General features: G+C 48.6%; 1 long non-coding RNA gene across 1 annotated transcript in view; it reads right to left on the bottom strand.

Annotated features, from left to right (window-relative positions):
* LOC117885754 overlaps positions 1-143 on the bottom strand; it is a 4,973-nt gene extending 4,830 nt beyond the window's left edge. The window contains exon 1 of the long non-coding RNA XR_004647835.1: positions 19-143. This is a non-coding gene — a long non-coding RNA (uncharacterized LOC117885754). The remainder of the gene's footprint in view (positions 1-18) is intronic.
* Positions 144-19,924: the final 19,781 nt, after the last annotated feature.

Raw genomic sequence — 19,924 nt, 5'->3', positions numbered from 1 at the left:
TTCAGAGGAGGAAAATACCTTCCAAAGCTGCTACAGCGAAAATTAAAAGGAGCAAAAATCCCATTTTCCCTGGTGCTGGAGGGGAAAGTTCTCAGGGGACTGGCTGGTCACTGCACAGACCCAGGGGCTGCGGATTGTGTCTCCGGTGCAGCCTGGGCAGAGAGAGGCACAGATTTAAACAGGAAACTGTCACCCTGATTTGCATATCCCACACTTTATAACACACACAAACTCCTTCCCTGGGTGATCTCATTTCTTCCCCTCGGATTCCGAGAGAAGGGGAGATGCGTGTCAATGTGTGTAGCGCTCTGACCCAAATCCCACTGAAACCCAAGGGGATTTTGAGTGGCTTGGATCGACATCGGATCAGGTCCCATGTGTGTGTACGGAGTCCTGCACAATGGGAACATGAAGTGCAGGTAGTTGAAGTTGGGTGTATTTCCCCTATGCACTCCAGTCCCATCCCAGGGGCCTGGCCAACCCAGCTCATCCAGTAATCGCTGAAGGTGAACCCAGAGGCTTTGCAGGAGAGTTGGAGAGAGTCTCCGGGCTTTTTCACATCCCCTCTGGATGGGGACAGGACGGGGCATGGAAATCCTCTGCTCGCCAGAGGAGGGGCTCTGGCACTGAAAGGGTTAGGGGAGTTGTGGTTATTGCGGTCAAAGGGGCATTTAATAAACACTGCTCCGCCCTGCAAATCATGCACCGTGTTGTAGGGACGGGGGTTGGGAGCACGAGGCGGAGGAGAGTTCCGTGAGAGCGAGAACATTGATAGGCTCTGGGGGGATGGAGGGACATTTTTGGAGGGGGAGGAGACACCTTTCTGAGACTTTGAGGGGCATAGAGGAGTCACACAGTGTGCCCAGTGAGCGAACAGAAAAAGACCTCCCCGTCCCAGCATTGCTGCTGTAGTGTTTATAAGATTGCCCTGAAATTATAGGGCTTGATTTTCTTCTCACTTGCCCCAGTGTAAAGCCCCAGGAAATCAGCCGATGAGCTCAGGGAACTGGTAGTCCCCTTACACTTCACTTGGAGTCAATAGAACACATGCTTCTCTCCCAACCTCAGCTGGAGAACACTGGTCAACCCACTGAAGTTAATGGCTTTCCAAACAATATGAAACTTAAGCTTACGCAGGATAAAATGACAAGATCCTTTATAATATACCCTAGGGTTCCTCACACTCTGTTTGTCAGAGAAGATAAAATTCCCCAGTTTTTCTTTAAATCTGACCAAGAAGCTAACCCTGCCGGTGTGCCTTGCTCTAAATTTAACCTCTTTTCAAATCCGGACCTGAACTCTAATCCATACACAAATTGTTTGCCTTTACCCTACAAATGCTATTTCTTCCTCTATCCCCGCTGTCAAAGTTCCCTCCCCACTCTGAACTTTAGGGTACTGATGTGGGGACCCGCATGAAAGACCCCCTAAGCTTATTTTTACCAGCTTAGGTTAACAGTACACTGCCATCACCAAGCGAGTTAACCAAATATTTAGGGAAAGCCACTCGGAACTCTGCCTTTCTCCAAATATCTCCTAAGTCCCTACACCCCTTTTCCTGGGTAGACTTGAGAATAATCCTCCCCAAACCCCTACACCCCTTTCCCCGGGAAGGCTTGAGAATGTCCCCTCACCACTTAGTCCTGGTGAACACAGATCCCACCACTTGGATCTTAAAACAATGAAAAATCAATCAAGTTCTTAAAAGAAGAATTTTAATTAAAGAAAAAAGGTGAAAGGAGTACCTCTGTAAGAAAGATAATCTCACAGACAATCAGTTTCAAAACACAGAGGGTTTCCCTCTGGCAAAACTTTAAAGTTACACAAAGAATCCAAATTTATCCTCTCTCTTATTTGCAAAAGAACTACCCTTTAGGAGTGGGATGGCTCCTTCTTTCTCTGTCTCCGGTAGGGTGACCAGACAGCAAGTGTGAAAAATCGGGACAGGGGGTGGAGGGTAATAGGAGCCTATAGAAGAAAAAGACCCCAAAATCAGGAGTGTCCCTATAAAATTGGGACATCTAGATGGTCACCCTAGTCTCCGGCAAAAGCACACACACAGCACAGACAAAAGACTTTTTCCCCCTTCCAGATTTTTAAAGTATCTTGTCCCTTTATTGGTCCTTCTGGTCAGGTGTCAGCTAGGTTATGTGAGCTTCTTAACCCTTTACAGATAAAAGAGGAATTAACCCTTAACTGTATGTTTATGACACCTGCAAATCCTGATTTAACCCAAAAGGCCAACATTAACCCTGGCTCTATAACTCTAAATCTCACACTTAATATAACACTCACCCAGACACTAAAGTTAATCCGGGCCTTTCCACTTATATTTAACCATACTGAACCTTACCCTCAGCCTTAACCCTAACCCTAACCTTACCCCATCCCTAACATTAACCCTAATGATACCCTTATTGTAACCTTACCTCTATCCCTAACCCTAACTTTAGGCATAACCCTAACCACAACACTCGGAGTTTTGCCGGTATATGTATGAATATTTTAATGACGCTGAATTTTCCTCTCTCTAAATTTCGCTCAGTGACCTCTCATTGCTGGGAGGAGTGTGTGTGTGTGTTTTCCACTAGAAACCTGAAGCGTCAGATTAATATCAGGATTCTGCGCAGTGCCAGCCGTGTGGCGAGAGATTAAAGTTTGGAATTGCAAGCCCACTCGGGAATCAATCTTGTCACTTTGGTGACAAGAAGAACAATACTGGTGTGTTCAAATTACTACCTCTTTTACTTAAAGCATCCTCTTTAGTCCTGAGTGGAGTGCAGGATCTGCTGCAAGAGGTAACTATAACAGGACAACTTGGAAATAGTGACTATACTATAATAACATTTAACATCCCTGTGGTGGGAAGAACACCTCAACAGCCCAACACTGTGGCATTTAATTTAAAAAAGGGGAACTATGCAAAAAAGAGGGGGTTAAACAGAAATTAAAAGGTACAGTGACTAAAGTAAAATCCCTGCAAGCTGCATGGGTGCTTTTCAAAGACATTATAATAGAGGCCCAACTTAAATATATACCCCAAATTAAAAAAAAACACAGTAAAAGAATTTAAAAAGAGCCACCATGGCTTAGCAACCATGTAAAAGAATCAGTGAGAGATAAAAAGGCATCTTTTAAAAAGTGGAAGTCAAATCCTAGTGAGGCAAATAGAAAGGAACATAAACACTGCCAAATTAAGTGTAAAAATGTAATAAGAAAAGCCGAAGAGGAGTTTGAAGAATGGCTAGTCAAAAACTCAAAAGGTAATAAAATGTTTTTTAAGTATATCAGAAGCGGGAAGCCTGCTAAACAACCAGTGGGGCCCTGGATGATCGAGATACAAAAGGAGCACTTAAAGATGATAAAGTCATTGTGGAGAAACTTATTTGATTCTTTGCTTCAGTCTTCACAGCTGAGGATGTTACAGAGATTCCCAAACCTGAGCTGGCTTTCGTAGGTGACAAATCTGAGGAATTGTCACAGATTGAGGTGTCACTAGAGGAGATTCTAGAATTAATTGATAAACTTTACAGTAACAAGTCACCGGGACCAGATGGCATTCACCCAAGAGTTCTGAAAGAACTCAGATGTGAAGTTGCGGAAATATTAACTAAGGTTTGTAACCTGTACTTTAAATCAGCTTCTGTACCCAATGACTGGAAGTTAGCTTTGGTCTTAACTATCTTGAGCAGTTTAGTACAATCTGCAAACTCTGATACCTCACTTTTTACCCCTTTCTCCAGAACATTTATGAATAAGTCCAAAAATGGATCTCGGTAAATCTTTATGTTTACTATGAAATGTTTGTGTGAGGCTGAATGGGGGACACCGACCCAGGGACAGGAGCAATGTAGGGGAAATGCTATAAAAACAGAGCAGTCGGCCCCTGGAAAGAAGGCAGCACTAGGGCTGGGAAATATTAAAATCCCACTTCACGCTGATGTAGGGCTCACTCGCTGCACAGGCCCTTGTTCTGGGACCTCTTCACAAGGGTTCATTTCACCCACAGGGAATTACGAGTGGGTTGAGGGGGGTAGATTTAGCCGGCTCAGCACGTTGCAGGGGTAGAGCCAGAGTGACATACTGCCTGTTTGCTCTGATCATTGTGCTCTTCGGTGAGTGATACCAATTTTCTCAGCCACCGAACAGAACATCTGGCATCTATTCCTGGCTCTAATACAGGGGTCGGCAACCTTTGGCAAGGGGCTTGCCACGGTAAGCACCCTGGTGGGCTGGGCCAGTTTGTTTACCTGCCGCGTCCGCGGGTTTGGCCGATCACGGCTCTCACTGGCAGCGGTTTGTGGCTCCAGGCCTCCCCAAACAGCCTGGCCCCCGCCCCCTAACTGCCCCCTCCCACTTCCTGCCCCCTGACTGCCCCCCTCAGAACTCCCAACCCATCCAATCCCCCCTGCTTCTTGTCCCCTAACCGCCCCCTCCTGGTACCCCCCATCCAATCGCCCTGCTCCCAGTTCCCTGACTGCTCTGACCCCTATCCACATCCCCACCCCCGACAGGCCTCCCGGGACCCTCCCCCCATCCAACCCGCCTCCCGGGACCCCCCACCCCCTATCCAACTCCCCCCTCAACCCCGTTGGGAATGTGGCCCTGCAAAGATGGGCGGAGGACTCAGGAGAGCAGGGGCAGCCGCGCAGCCGGAGAGAGGCGGCAGTTTCCCCTTCAAAGCGTCGCTTCTCCCCGGCCGGCTGCGCAGCTGCCAGGGTGTCCTCCTTGAGTCCTCCGGCCGCGTCGCCCGCACCTCCCGTCTGGTCCCTGAGGCTGCGCGTGAGCCTCCCTCCCTGCTCTCCCCCGCCCCCCCCGTGCTGAGCTGCCCGGCGGCGCACTGAGCTGAGGCTGCAGGGGAGGGGAACAGCAGGGGAGGGGCCTGGGGCTAGGCTACCCGGACGGGAGCTCAGGGGCTGGGCAGGATGGTCCTACGGGCAGCACTTTGCCCACCTCTGGTCTAGTTGCTCTACAGTGAACATTCCTGGCCTCTTTCCTCTCATTTCTTGGCAGAATGATAGACGATTCGTAGAGCAGGGCCCTGGGAGTCAGGACTCCTGGGTTCCCTTCTGAGTCTTTGAAGCTCTAATGACCTGTTTGACTCTGGTTGAGGCGGCGCTAAATTCACAAGTGCTTGTAACTTGCCATGGAATCTGTGCGAAGCGAATAACCAGGCCGGAAGGACGCTGTGTCGGCTGCTGCTTCTGTCTGTGACTCACTCCAGAGTCCAGAAAGCTGGTTCCCCGCAAAGTTAGTTTTAGTGCAGGCTCTGATAGGTTTCCCTCACTGTGTGTCTTCGGCACAGTAACACACGGAGGTGTCTCCGAGTTGCAGGCCGGTCACTTGCAGGAACACTTGGCTTTTGGAGGTGTCTCTAGTGATGGGGAGGCGATTTTTTAGAGCATCGTTATAGTTATTGCTTCCATCACCTCAGATACCTCCCATCCATTCTAGCCCCTTCCCCGCTGGCTGGCGGCCCAGTACACCCCATAGCTAGCGAGAGAGAATCCGGACATGATTCAGGTCAGTCTGAGGGTCTCCCCGGGCTTTTTGACTCCCCCTCCAGACTCCACCAGGCTGACCTGGGGATAGACACCTGCAGAGGGGGAGATAAAGGGGAAATATTGCGGTGATTCCTGGAGGTGCAGTTATTAGAGAACATGCGGTATCGGGCGCCCAGCGGCAGCACAGATCCCGCCCATACCCGCTGGGAGCAGCAGGAGGAAGGCGATGGCCAGGCTGGGGGTCATGTCTGCGGCTGGCGGCTCGTTCCCCAGGAGGGATGGGAAGCTGGAAACCCAGCGCTGGCTCTGAGCGGGGTGAGCGGCCTGCGGCTGGGCTATGAACAGGGCCCCAGGGAGCTCATTTGCATGGACCAGGGGGTGGGGACAATATAAGGGGTGGGGACCTAGGAGGTGTGTGACACAGCGTCATGTTGTTAAGTCTAACAGAGGTGGGTTGGGAGTCCAACCTCAATAGAGAAATTTCCCATAAGCTTTATATAGTTGTCCTCATTACCCTGATAACACAGTTAAATGGCCACAGTTGTATAATCTATCGGTCTATCTATCTCTCAGCTCCACCCCCATTTCTGATGTTCATGTCAATGTTATAACCTAGGGGCCAGGTACATCACTGAACCATTCCTTGTTCATGAGAATCTGGAAAATTAGGATGGAAACAAACTGTACAGAAATGCTTTGGGAAAATTTGTGTTGGGGGCTGTATTTTAGAAAGGGTTTTGGAGTCAAATTGCTTAGTCTGAGGAGGGTCTGTCCTCGGCCATATCTAATTCAGTGGGAGCTGCGTTCTGTGACCTAGTGCCCCCCAATCCTCCACCAACGGGCCTCTGCTTCTCCCTCAGCAGCCGCCTCTCCCTGAGTTACCCCATTAAATCCCATTGTGTTCCTGTCTGCAACCCTTAGTCACGTGACTGTCCCCAATGCCCTGAGTGCCAGCGCTGGGCTGAGTGATGTCATCACGGGCTGAGGGGCGGGTCTGTTATCTCCATGGTCACTCTGTGACATTGTGGAACTTCATTGTGGGTCGGGATGTCTCAGCTCCACCCATTGACACCAGCAGAGAGTCCGGGCTGCGATTTCCACATGTCAGTTGGGTGAAAACAATCCACGAGCCGCTTTGGAAAGTCTCGGCAGTGCCAAGGTGAGGGGCCCCACATCAGTTATAATGAACTAATCACCTTCCGCTGCATTAATGCGCTAAACGTCCCAGTTTGCTGAAAGGGCCAGAGCCTCCCTGGTGTAAATCCGGAGTAACTTGTGTTTTGCGGAAGCCGTTGCGGTGACTTTACACTAGCGGAGGATTTGGCCCCAGGAGCAATTCGCTCCATCCGTTGGGTCTGATGCAAACCCCAATGCGCTTGTCCCCTTTACACTGACAGACGCTGTCCTGTGAGTCTGACACAGAGACGGGCCCCGGGAGATCCAACGTGCCAGGTCTCCGAGGGGAGAGCGACTCAGAACAGGATTAACTCCGGATTGGGGTTCACTGATGAAGCGAGGGATCTCTGCACCACAGGCCCAGCGGGGCTCTGGGCAGGAAGGGGAGACACATTACCCGGGAAAGGAAGGGTTAAAACTGACAGGAGGTTTGTGTTACATTCACACAGTTGCCGGGTCTCCTGTCGGAGCCCAGAGCGGTGTATGAGACACTGATGCCCCCGCGCGGCTGCCGGGAGAAGGGCGATATCTCAGCCTGGGTTTTTGCATGATCACAAATCGGTTTTGTTTCACTGTGTCTCTCGCACAGTAATAGCGGGCGGTGTCCTCGGGTTTCAGGCCGGTCATTTGCAAATACAGCCCACTCTTGGGATTTTCCCTGGAGATGGTGAATCGGCCTTTGATGGAATCAAGGTATGCAGTACCCCCACCGGTGTTTATAAAAGCGATCCATTCAAATCCCTTCCCCAGAGCCTGATGGACCCAGTTCACGTAGGCGCTGCTGAAAGTGAACCCGGAGGCTTTGCAGGAGAGGCGGAGAGAGTCTCCGGGCTTTTTCACATCCTCTCCAGACTCCACCAGCGCCTGGGACCGGACACCTGAGAATAAAGACAAGCCATTAATATTGGTATAAAAACAGCAGTAACACAATATTCTTCTGACTCTGCCAGTTATTCAGAGGAGGAAAATACCTTCCAAAGCTGCTACAGTGAAAATTACAAGGAGCAAAAATCCCATTTTCCCTGGTGCTGGAGGGGAAAGTTCTCAGGGGACTGGCTGGTAACTGCACAGACCCAGGGGCTGCGGATTGTGTCTCCGGGTGCAGCCTGGGCAGAGAGAGGCACAGATTTAAACAGGAACCTGTCTCCCTCATTTGCATGCCCCCGCTTTATAAGCGACCCACACTCCTGCTGCCAGTGATCTGAGTGACCCGCCCTAGAGCTCCGGGTGCAGGAGTCAGACTGTCCCGTCCTGTGTGTCTGTGCAGCACTGGGCACAGGGCACTGGGATCCTCCTGACACTTTCGGACCCCTGAGAGGAATGACCAGCTCCCTGCAGTGACTGTATTTCCTCACCCAGGAACTGAGGGCCTGGCTATTGTGAGGTGATATTGGGGCTGGGGTGGGACTCAGCTCTGGAGCCCTGTTCCATGTGCACAGGTCTGGTCAGCGGGGTCAGTGTCTGGGGAGGGGTCGTGTCCCAGGGATCCATTGGGCTGGGCCACCCGCTGGAGAGGGAAGATTTCCCATGACGCTGGGAGGGATTTGGGACAGAAACCCCTTTCCCTTCCCAGCAGTGACCGGCTACATTGAAATGATCCATGACACCAGGAACGTGATGTAAGCAAGCCTGGCTCGTGCTTTGGGCCAGGTCTGGGGCGCCTGTGGGTGCAGGTGGGAGAAGCTGGCGGGGGATGAGTCTGAGGACAGAGTTAAGGTTTTCCAGTGGAGCCTCCCTGGGATTAGTGGGCCGAGAGCGGCATGTCCAGGGTTTCTTGCAATTGGTTCTGGCCACCAATAGAGACAGGAAAATGGCCTAGTTCAGTGGCTGTCCTGTCAACCTTTCCAGACTGTCCTGCATCAGGAGTCTGATTTGTCTGGCGTACCCCAAGTTTCACCTCACCTAAAAACCGTGTGCTTAAAAATCAGAGATCAAAATACAAAAGTGTCACAGCACATTACCGAGAAATTGCTGCCTTTCTCATTTGTATCATATCATTAGAAAATAAATCAGTTGGAATATAAATATTGTACTAAATTTCAGCCTATAGAGCAGTAGAAACAAGTCATTGTCCGTATGAAGTTTCAGTGAGTACTGACTTGGCTAGTGCTTTTTATGTAGCCGGTTGTAAAACTAGGCAAAAGTCTGGATGAGCTGATGCATCCCCAGGAAGACCTCTGCTTACCCCGGCTGAGAACCACTGGCCTGTCCCGCTCCTTATAAGAGACACAAACTCCTCTCCTCCGAGATGTAAATGACTAATACACTGGCTCAGAGAGGGGACTGCTCCTTATACATTTGTATATGGGAGAAATAAGCAGCTCCCTTGAATAACCAGAATTTTTTAACCTGGGGATTTGGGGCCCCATACAAAATCTATGCCAGTCAACTAAGAGATGGTGGGAGATTCCGCTCTGAAGCCCGCACTCCCCATGCACAGTGGGGCGGTGGTTCTGTGGGGTCAGTGACTGGGGTCAGGTCACAGGTTTTCATTGGTTTGGGGGACACCCGCTGGAGGGTGAAGATTCCCCGGGGCGCTGGGGCAAAGTGCCCCATTCCTTTTCCCAGCAGGGGCCCGCTCCACGGACATGCGCAGAGACCAGGGGGCAGGTCCCCAGCCGGAGCGCCTCGTGCAGGGAGCGGGGCCGGTGCTGCAGATTGTCGCTGGAGATGGGAGAAGGGCTTGGAGGAAAGTCTGAGACCAGAGTTCACAGTTGGATGCGCAGCACCAGGGCGGTGAATGTGCTGAGGGCAGAATGTCCCGGGGTAGGGGCAGGCCACAGAGTGTCACTGACAGGGGAGAATTTCAGGTGGGTTTAGAAAAGTCTGGGGGATTCTTCACCCATAACTCCTCATTACCTGGCTTCTCTGGGTTTGGGTTGATGGTGGGAATTTGCAGCTTAGAGGCAGGCCAGTGCAATGCCTGTGTATAATGGGGATAACAGCAATGGGGCGGTTCAGGAGTGAGTCTCGGGATCCTGGAGTTTGGGTGTGGCTGTGGAGTTGGGTATTTTGGGGGGCAGGAACCAAGATTCCTGGGCTTTGCATATTGCTGTCAGGAGTTGCTGTAGCACATTGATATGTGGGATCCAATCCCCAGGGAGGGAGAGATGTCCAGAGGTCACCGCTCTTCGAATGAAGAGGGAGCCTGGATTAGCGGTAGAAGGGAGGGGACCAGGCCAGGGTGAGCGGGTGTCTATGGGGTGATGACAGTAACTGAACCCCACAGTGTGTCCGGTATAGAAGGCAGAGAGTGCACCCAGCCTTTTCGGTCTCTGTGGGGTGAGCGCGGCTGTGGGTAGCTGTGGTAGGTAGGTGCAGAGAGGAGGAAAATGGGCAGTAACGCACGGTCTCTATGAGGTGAGAGTGGCCGTGGGGGGAGGTGTAAAGGGGAGAGGAGAGTTCTAGTGTGAGGCGGTGTGTCAGTATCATACTCTCCTAATGACACTTTTAATGGAATGGAAATGAAAAACATGAATCCCAGCAGAGAGAGGATGAACTGGGGAAGAGGAACAGGCAGGTCAGTTACTGGAGGTCAGCATTCATAGTGCTTTTCTTTGGGGTATTTCTATTTGGATTCATATTTCCATTGACGTTGTTATTCACATTCCAGTTCACCCTCCCATTTATATTGCCAGTCCTATCCATAGGAACAGTTATATGGCTATGAACTTCTATTTCCCTTTGTAGTCCCTGTAGAAGAGCGGACTCACCCCTGCGGCACCTCCTGCTGGTCGTCTCCGGGAATTAGCTCTCACAGCGTTGGAGTGCCCCCTGCAGGCTGGTGATCCGCCTGTCCTCTACTGGCCCCCCATGTCCCCCTGAGGACCCCAGTGCCCCTTTAACTGGGTCTTGCCCTCCCAGGGGAACCCCCATCATTATCCTCACCTTGCCTCAGTATCAGGCTACTGCCAGTCTTCATCTAGGCCCACGCCCTGGGGCAGACTGCAGTATCAGCCACTTATCTCAGGCACGGTTGGGTTTGGACCTGCTGCCTTGGCCTACCCCTGGGGCTTTCCAGGCTGGATCTCCCCAGCCCTACTCCACTCAGATACCCTGTCCCTAGCTCCTTGCAGCGCAGGCCAGGCCCTTCTCCCTCTGAAGGCAGAGAGAGACTCTTTGGCCTCTGGCTCACAGCCTTTTATACAGGCCAGCTGTAGCCTGATTGGGGTGTGGCCCAGCTGCAGCCGCTTCCCAATCAGCCCAGCGCAGCAGCTCCCAGCCACAACCTTCCCCCCGGGCTGCTTTAAGCCCTTCAGGGCAGGATTGGGGTAACCACCCCGTTACAGTCCCATTTATACTCCACTTCATATCCCCATTCATACTCAGATTCAGATTAATACCCCCTGGATACTTCCATTTCGATTCCCCTTCCCATTCATATTGATATTTGGATTCATACCCACTTTGGCCTTCCTCTTCCCACCACGGAGCATGAAACTCACAGACATGTTTCCTTTGGATTGTTGTGGGGATATGGATCTGGGCATCAGACCCTCAAATGCTTCGGTGCCACTCAGGGGGTGCATAGACGCTTGTGCTGCCCCCTCTACAAAAGGGTGGATTTTTATCCAGAGAATTATCAATGGGCTGAGGGGGGAGATCACTCAGAGATTACTATCCCCCCCCGCCTGTCAAACAACCCTCACTCCGGGCTCCGCACGCCCCCTGCCCTGCACTAAGGGCTCAGCTTCTCCACAGCCCTGACTTGAAGCTATACATTGTCCCCAAATGTGAAATAGTTGCATACCTTCCAGTCAGCGGCACTGCTATGGGTACCCGCGTGACCACACAGTATGGCAACATTTTTATGGCTGACTTAGAACAACACTTCCTCAGCTCTCGTCCCCTAGTGCCCTGGGTTTGGAGGGAAAAGTTCTCAGGGGACTGGCTGGCAACTGCACAGACCCAGGGGCTGCGGATTGTCTCTCCGGGTGCAGCCTGAGTAGAGAAAGGGACAGTTTTAAACAGGAGATTGTCACCCTCATTTGCATATCCTCTTCTTTATAAATGACACTCTCCTTCCATTAACCATGTGAATTACCCTCCGTAGGGCTCCGCGATGAGTCAGACTCACTCTGTGTTTCTGCAACTAACAACCTGTGGTGGGCTCCTGAATAAACATTTGCCTAATGGAGAAATGATGGTCAGGCTGACCATGGTCTAAATATATAAAATAAGTTCCCTCGGGTTCCTTACCCGCCTCCCCTTTGCGTTTTCTTTCAATTGTATAGGGGGAATCACAGCTCTTTCAGTTCAAATTGTCTCCCTGTGCTGCTCACAATCCGTTTCCCCTTTTTGTGCCAGTCCCGCTCTGCTCTGTGTCACTGTGTCTCCGGCACAGTAATAGGTGGCGGTGTCTGCAGCTGTCAGCGAGCGGAGCTGCAGGGAGACCTGGTTCTTGGCAGTGTCAGCAGAGATGGTGACTCGGCTTTGGAGAGACGGGGCATAAGCTGTTTCCCACTCATCGTCAACATTTTGGAAAACATGTCCCATCCACTCCAGCCCCTTCCCTGCAGGCTGCCTGATCCAGCTCCAACCAGAGCCACTATCGACAGTTTCACCGGAGACAGCGCAGCTCAGGGTGAGGGTCTCTCCGGGTTTCACCGCTCCTGGGCCTGACTGGACCAGCTGCACCTCACACAGGACACCTGCGGAAAGTAGAAAAAAAGCAAAGATAATATTAGCCATCAAACGAATCCATCCATGGGTCTGTCCCTCTTCCCCCCACTGCCCCATAGACACTCACAGGGGAGGGTTGAGAGCAGGGAAAGGAAAAGCCACAGCGATTTCATTCTTCTTTTCATGCAATGAGGGAAACTCCCCAACAGGCAGGACTGGGCAGTTCTGTGTCTGGGCAGAGACTGAGACTCCTAGAACCAGGGGTTGGTATTTAACAGGAACCCCCGGGGCAGGGATTTGCATGCGGGTTCCCCGGGGCGGGTATAGGAGATGACAGTGGGCGGTGGCTCAGTACATGGCAATGTCCCTTTGGGGACCCGTGTCCCGTTTATACCACACAGAGACAGCGGGCCCAGCCCAGCACACATACACTGACAGCAGGGCAGGGCTGCCTGAGAGTAGGTAGGAGGGTCCAGAGTGTAGCTTCTCAGCCTGGGAGACTGGAGTCCTGGTTACTACGTTCGTCACTGATCTACAACCCCCTGGCGTGACCTTGAGATGCCACTTAAAGTAACCTCTGCCTCAGTTTGCCATTAATCAGATTGTTAAACAATAACAGAATATAATTTATTTAAATATTTGTGGATGTTTTCCACATTTTCAAATAAATTGGTTTCAATTACAACATAGAATACAATGTGTACATTGCTCACTTTATATTATTACTTTTATTATAAATATCTGGACTATAAAAAACAAAAGAAATAGTTTTCAGAGTGGTAGCTGTGTTAGTCTGTATCAGCAAAAAGAACGAGGAGTACTTGTGGCATCTTAGAGACTAACAAATGTATTTGGGCATAAGCTTTCGTGGGCTAAAACCCACTTCATCAGATGCATGGAGTGGAAAATACAGTAGGAAGATATATATATATACATTGGTGAGGCCTCATCTGGAGTACCGTGCCCAGTTTTGGGCCCCACACTACAAGAAGGATGTGGAAAAATTGGAAAGAGTCCAGCGGAGGGCAACAAAAATTATTAGAGGGCTGGAGCACATGACTTATGAGGAGAGGCTGAGGGAACTGGGATTGTTTAGTCTGCAGAAGAGAAGGAGGGGGGATTTGATAGCTGCTTTCAACTACCTGAAAGGGGGTTCCAAAGAGGATGGATCTAGACTGTTCTCAGTGGTACCAGATGACAGAACAAGGAGTAATGGTCTCAAGTTGCAGTGGGGGAGGTTTAGNAAAGCCCTGGCTAGGATGATTTAGTTGGGATTAGGTCCTGCTTTGAGCAGGGGGTTGGACTAGATACCTCCTGAGGTCCCTTCCAATCCTGATATTCTATGATTCTATTATATATATATATATACAGAGAAAATGAAAAGATGGGGGTTGCCTTACCAATTCTAATGAGACAAATCAATTAAAGTGGGCTATTATCAACAGGATAACTTCAATATATACCTTCAAGTCAGTAGCACTGCTATGGGTACCCACATGGCCCCACACTATGCCAACATTTTTATGGCTGACTTAGAATAACGCTTCCTCACTTCTCGTCCCCTAACGCCCCTACTCTACTTGCGCTACATTGATGACATCTTCATCATCTGGACCCATGGAAAAGAAGCCCTTGAGGAATTCTACCAAGATTTCAACAATTTCCATCCCACCATCAACCTCAGCCTGGACCAGTCCACACAAGAGATCCACTTCCTGGACCCTACTGTGCAAATAAGTGATAGTCACATAAACACCACCCTATACCAGAAACCTACTGACCACTATACTTACCTACATGCTTTCATCTTTCATCCAGACCACATCATACGATCCATTGTCTACAGCCAAGCCCTAAGAAACAACCACATTTCCTCCAATCCCTCAGACAGAGACAAGCACCTACAAGATAAGAACATAAGAACATAAGAAAGGCCGTACTGAGTCAGACCAAAGGTCCATCTAGCCCAGTATCCTGTCTACCAACAGTGGCCAATGCCAGGTGCCCCAGAGGGAGTAAACCTAACAGGTAATGATCAAGTGATCTCTCTCCTGCCATCCATCTCCACCCTCTGACAGACAGAGGCTAGGGACACCATTATTTACCCGTCCTGGCTAATAACCATTAATGGACTTAACCACCATGAATTTATCCAGTTCTCTTTTAAACTCTGTTATAGTCCTAGCCTTCACAACCTCCTCAGGTAAGGAGTTCCACAAGTTGACTGTACGCTGTGTGAAGAAGAACTTCCTTTTATTTGTTTTAAACCTGCTGCCTATTAATTTCATTTGATGACCCCTAGTTCTTGTATTATGGGAATAAGTGAATAACTTTTCCTTATCCACTTTCTCCACATCACTCATGATTTTATATACCTCTATCATATCCCCCCTTAGTCTCCTCTTTTCCAAGCTGAAGAGTCCTAGCCTCTTTAATCTCTCCTCATATGGGACCCGTTCCAAACCCTTAATCATTTTAGTTGCCCTTTTCTGAACCTTTTCTAGTGCCAGTATATCTTTTTTGAGATGAGGAGACCACATCTGTATGCAGTATTCGAGATGAGGGCGTACCACTGATTTATATAAGGGCAATAATATATTCTCAGTCTTATTCTCTATCCCCTTTTTAATGATTCCTAACATCCTGTTTGCTTTTTTGACCGCCTCTGCACACCGTGTGCACATCTTTAGAGAACTATCCACGATGACTCCAAGATCTTTTTCCTGACTTGTGGTAGCTAAAGTAGACCCCATTATATTGTATGTATAGTTGGGGTTATTTTTTCCAATGTGCATTACTTTACATTTATCAACATTAAATTTCATTTGCCATTTTGTTGCCCAATCACTTAGTTTTGTGAGATCTTTTTGAAGTTCTTCACAGTCTGCTTTGGTCTTAACTATCTTGAGCAGTTTAGTATCATCTGCAAACTTTGCCACCTCACTGTTTACCCCTTTCTCCAGATCATTTGTGAATAAGTTGAATAGGATCGGTCCGAGGACTGACCCTTGGGGAACACCACTAGTTACCCCTCTCCATTCTGAGAATTTACCATTAATTCCTACTCTTTGTTCCCTGTCTTTTAACCAATTCTCAATCCATGAAAGGACCTTCTCTTTTATCCCATGGCAGCTTAATTTACATAAGAGCCTTTGGTGAGGGACCTTGTCAAAGGCTTTCTGGAAATCTAAGTACACTATGTCCACTGGATCCCCCTTGTCCACATGTTTGTTGACCCCTTCAAAGAATTCTAATAGATTAGTAAGACACGATTTCCCTTTACAGAAACCATGTTGACTATTGCTCAACAGTTTATGTTTTTCTATGTGTCGGACAATTTTATTCTTAACTATTGTTTCGACTAATTTGCCCGGTACAGACGTTAGACTTACCGGTCTGTAATTGTCGGGATCACCTCTAGAGCCCTCTTTAAATATTGGCGTTACATTAGCTAACTTCCAGTCATTGGGTACAGAAGCTGATTTAAAGGACAGGTTACAAACCCTAGTTAATAGTTCCGCAACTTCACCTTTGAGTTCTTTCAGAACTCTTGGGTGAATGCCATCTGGTCCCGGTGACTTGTTAATGTTAAGTTTATCAATTAATTCCAAAACCTCCTCTCTATCAAGTTTTCTTAAAACTACAATCTCCACCTGCTGAAATGAAGAAACAGATTGACCGAGCCAGAAGAGTACCCAGAAGTCACCTACTATAGGACAGGCCCAACAAAGAAAATAACAGAACGCCACTAACCAACACCTTCAGCCCCCAACTAAAACTTCTCCAGTGCATCATCAAAGATCCTCAACCTATCCTGAAGGATGATCCCTCACTCTTACAGACCTTGGGAGACAGGCCAGTCCTCGCTAACAGACAGCCCCCCAACCTGAAACAAATACTCACCAGCAACTACACACCACACAACAAAAACACTAACCCAGGGAACTACCCTTGCAACAAACCCCGTTGCCAACTCTGTCCACATATCTATTCCAGGGACACCATCATAAGACCTAATCACATCAGCCACACCATCAGGGGGTCGTTCACCTGCACATCTACCAATGTGATATATGCCATCACGTGCCAGCAATGCCCCTCTGCCATGTACATTGGCCAGACTGGACAGTCTCTATGCAAAAGAATAAATGGACACAAATCAGACGTCAAGAATTATAACATTCAAAAACCAATTGGAGAACACTTCAACCTCCCTGGTCACTCAATTACAGACCTAAAAGTCACAATTCTTCTACAAAAAACTTCAAAAACAGACTCCAACGAGAGACTGCAGAACTGGAATTAATTTGCAAGCTGGACACCATCAAATTAGGCCTGAATAAAGACTGGGAGTAGATGGGTCATTACACAAACTAAAAACTATTTCACCACGCTAATTTTCCCCCTACTGTTACTCACACCTTCTTGTCAACAGTTTGAAATGGGCCACCCTGATTATCACTACAAAAGTGATTGTTCCTCCTGCTAATAATAGTCCACTGTAATGGGGCTGATTTGTCTCATTAGAATTGGTAAGGCAATCCCCATCTTTTCATGTTTTGTGTATCTTCCTACTGTATTTTCCATTCCATGCATCTGATGAAGGGGTTTTAGCCCACAAAAGCTTACGCCCAAATAAATGTGTTAGTCTGTAAGGTTCCACAAGTACTCCTCGTTCTTTTTAAAAGAAATAGTATTTTTCAATTCACCTAATAGAAGTACAGGAGTGCAATCTCTTTATCATGGAAGTTGAACTTACAAATGTAGAATTATGTACAAAAAGCTGCATTCAAAAATAAAACAATTTAATGTTTTAGAGCCTACAAGTCCACTCAGTCCTACTTCTTCTTCAGCCAGTTGCTAAGACAAACATGTTTGTTTACCTTTATGGCAGATACTGCTGCCCACTTCTTGTTTACAATGTCACCTGAAAGTGAGAACAGGCATTCTCATGACACTGAGTTACCTGCAATTAATCAACAGCCCTAGTGTATATTAATAAAGGGCATAACAGAGAAGGGAAGGGGTAGCAGTCTCCATAGATTTCCTGTGTCACTTTGGGCAAGCCACTTGGGGGCAGTTTTTTCAAAAGGATTTAGGCACCTAACGATGCAGATAAAGATTTACTAATGTGTCTAAGCAGGCCAGAAACCCCACTTCCCCTTACTTTCCTAATGTCCCTGTGACGTTATCTGATTAAAATATGACTATATAGATCATTGTTGCAATCTTGTACAAAGGTTGTCAAGTGAGGTGTATATGAAAAGGTTATGATTTGCTGGTTATGATTATGCTATCTGTATGCGAGTATCATTTTTGTATGTGACGTTATAAGTATTGGCTCTATACTTGGATTTCAATTTTTGCTCCTGGGGGAACGCCAACAAAGTAATTACCCAGCACACCTTGGAGCAGGGGAAGGCAAACTTTTTGGCCTGAGGGCCAGATCTGGTTTCAAAAATTGAATGGAGGGCCAGTTAGGGGAGGCTGTGCCTCCCCAAACAGCCAGGCGTGGCCCGGCCTACGACCCCTATCTGACCCCTCCTGCTTCTTGCCCCCTGACAGCCCCCCCCGGGACTCCTTCCCCATCCACCACCCCTGCTCCCTGTCCCCTGACCGCCCCCAGACCTCCTGCCCTGACTGCCCCCCGCCACCCCATCCAACGCCCCCACTCATTCCTGACTGCCCCCCTGGAATCCCTTCCCCCATTCAACCCACCCCTGTTCCCCGCCCTCTGACTGCCCCGACCCCTGTCTACACCCCCGCCCCCTGACCACCACCCCGAACTCCCCTGCCCTCTCACTGCGCCACCCAGAGCACCGGGTCAGGCGACGGCTCGGCAGCTGCACTGCCCTGCCGCCCGGAGCATTGTGCCGGCGGCGCAGTGAGTTGAGGCTGCGGGGGACGGGGAACAACGGGGGAGGGGCCGGGGGCTAGCCTCCTGGGACAGGAGCTCAGGGGCCGGGCAGGAGGGTCTCCCTGGCCGGATGTGGCCTGCGGGCCGTAGTTTGCCCATCTCTGCCTTGGAGGGACTATTCAAATTGAATGACCCATGGAAAGAACATTTAATTAACAATGGACCGTGGGAGACGCCCATCTACACTTAATGAAATGTCCTGCTCTGACTAGGCGAAATGCATGGATATCTGACTTGCCCACCATGTGACTCCAAACTCCATCTTGTTGCTGTGATTTTCCACAGTAAGAACAATGGGATTCCCTCCGCATGGCAAAAGCTATAAAAGGCCCTGGGAACACCTCCATTTTGTTTTCAATCCTGCTTCTTACCTCTGGAAGAACTTCGCTACAAACTGAAGCTCTGAACAATGGACTGAATGACCCACCCAAGCTGTGGATGTGCTCCGGAGACTTGACTTAAGCCAGCGGTTTATTCCATCACTGCTACAAGCCTGAACCAAGAACTTTGCCATGACTGGATGTAATTGATTCCTTTAACCAATTTTAACTCTCACCTTTCTTTCCTTCTTTTTATGAATAAACCTTTAGATTTTACATACTAAAGGATTGGCACCAGTGTCATTTTTGGGTAAGATCTAAGTTATATATTGACCTGGGTTTGTGGCTGGTCCTTTGGGATTAGAAGAATCTATTATTTGATTAAATTGGTTGTAAAGAACCACTTATCTCTGAATCCAGTGTTTTTGGATGATGTAAGAACTGGAATGCCTGAGGAAAGTGCCTTTATGTTTTCTTGTTAGCCAGTGTGGTGAAACAGGAGTTTAATTTTGTGGCTGGCTTGATATATCTTATAAATGAATAACCACCAGTTTTGGTTTGTGTTTTCCCTATTTCTCAACAGTTCATTGTGAATTTGGCATTCTCAGTATAGAATTGTAGAATATCAGGGTTGGAAAGGACCTCAGGAAGTCATCTAGTCCAACCCCCTGCTCAAAGCAGAAACAATTCCCAGACAGATTTTTGCCCCAGATCCCTAAACAGCCCCCTAAAGAATTGAACTCACAACCCTGGGTTTAAGCATGCCAATGCTCAAACCACTGAGCTATCCCTCCCCCCACCAAGGCACACTTTCAGTCTCTCAGTCTCTTTTGGAAATATCCCTGGGTGTCTGTGTCTTTAAGCATCTAAGATTGTCTCAAAGCTATCTAGGTACTTAACACTTGTTGAAATGAAGGAGTTTTGGGGAACAAAGTAGTTTTGGCAATCTCAGTAGATGCTTTACTCCCTTTACAAATCTGGCCTTTCACCTTTTTATTATACCTCAGTTCTCCATCTTTAAAACGGAGATAAAGATCGTTCTCTACTATGAAGGGCTTTATGATCTTACGGTTATTAATGTTTATGAATCACCCTCATAGTAGAATGAGGGGAACTAAAATGGCTGCACAGAGTTATTCCAGATATACCCCAACTAAGTGACTGGTCTGGAAATCATGAGATCTGGATCCAGTTCCCACATATTGGTGTGTCTTTGGGAAAGGCACTTAATCTCTGACAGGGTGTTATGAGGGTAAAGGAATTAAAGTATTGTGAGCTACTCAGGTGCTATTGTGATAGGGGGAACATATGAATTGAAATTCATTTGATTTGGGTGCCTAAGCTCTTTGGAGAATCCCAGACACTAGAGAAGATGCAAATCTATA

Source organism: Trachemys scripta, chromosome 12 (genome assembly GCF_013100865.1).
Source record: "Trachemys scripta elegans isolate TJP31775 chromosome 12, CAS_Tse_1.0, whole genome shotgun sequence".
NCBI classification, from domain to species: domain Eukaryota; kingdom Metazoa; phylum Chordata; order Testudines; family Emydidae; genus Trachemys; species Trachemys scripta.
This window is presented reverse-complemented; position numbering and strand designations above follow the sequence as displayed.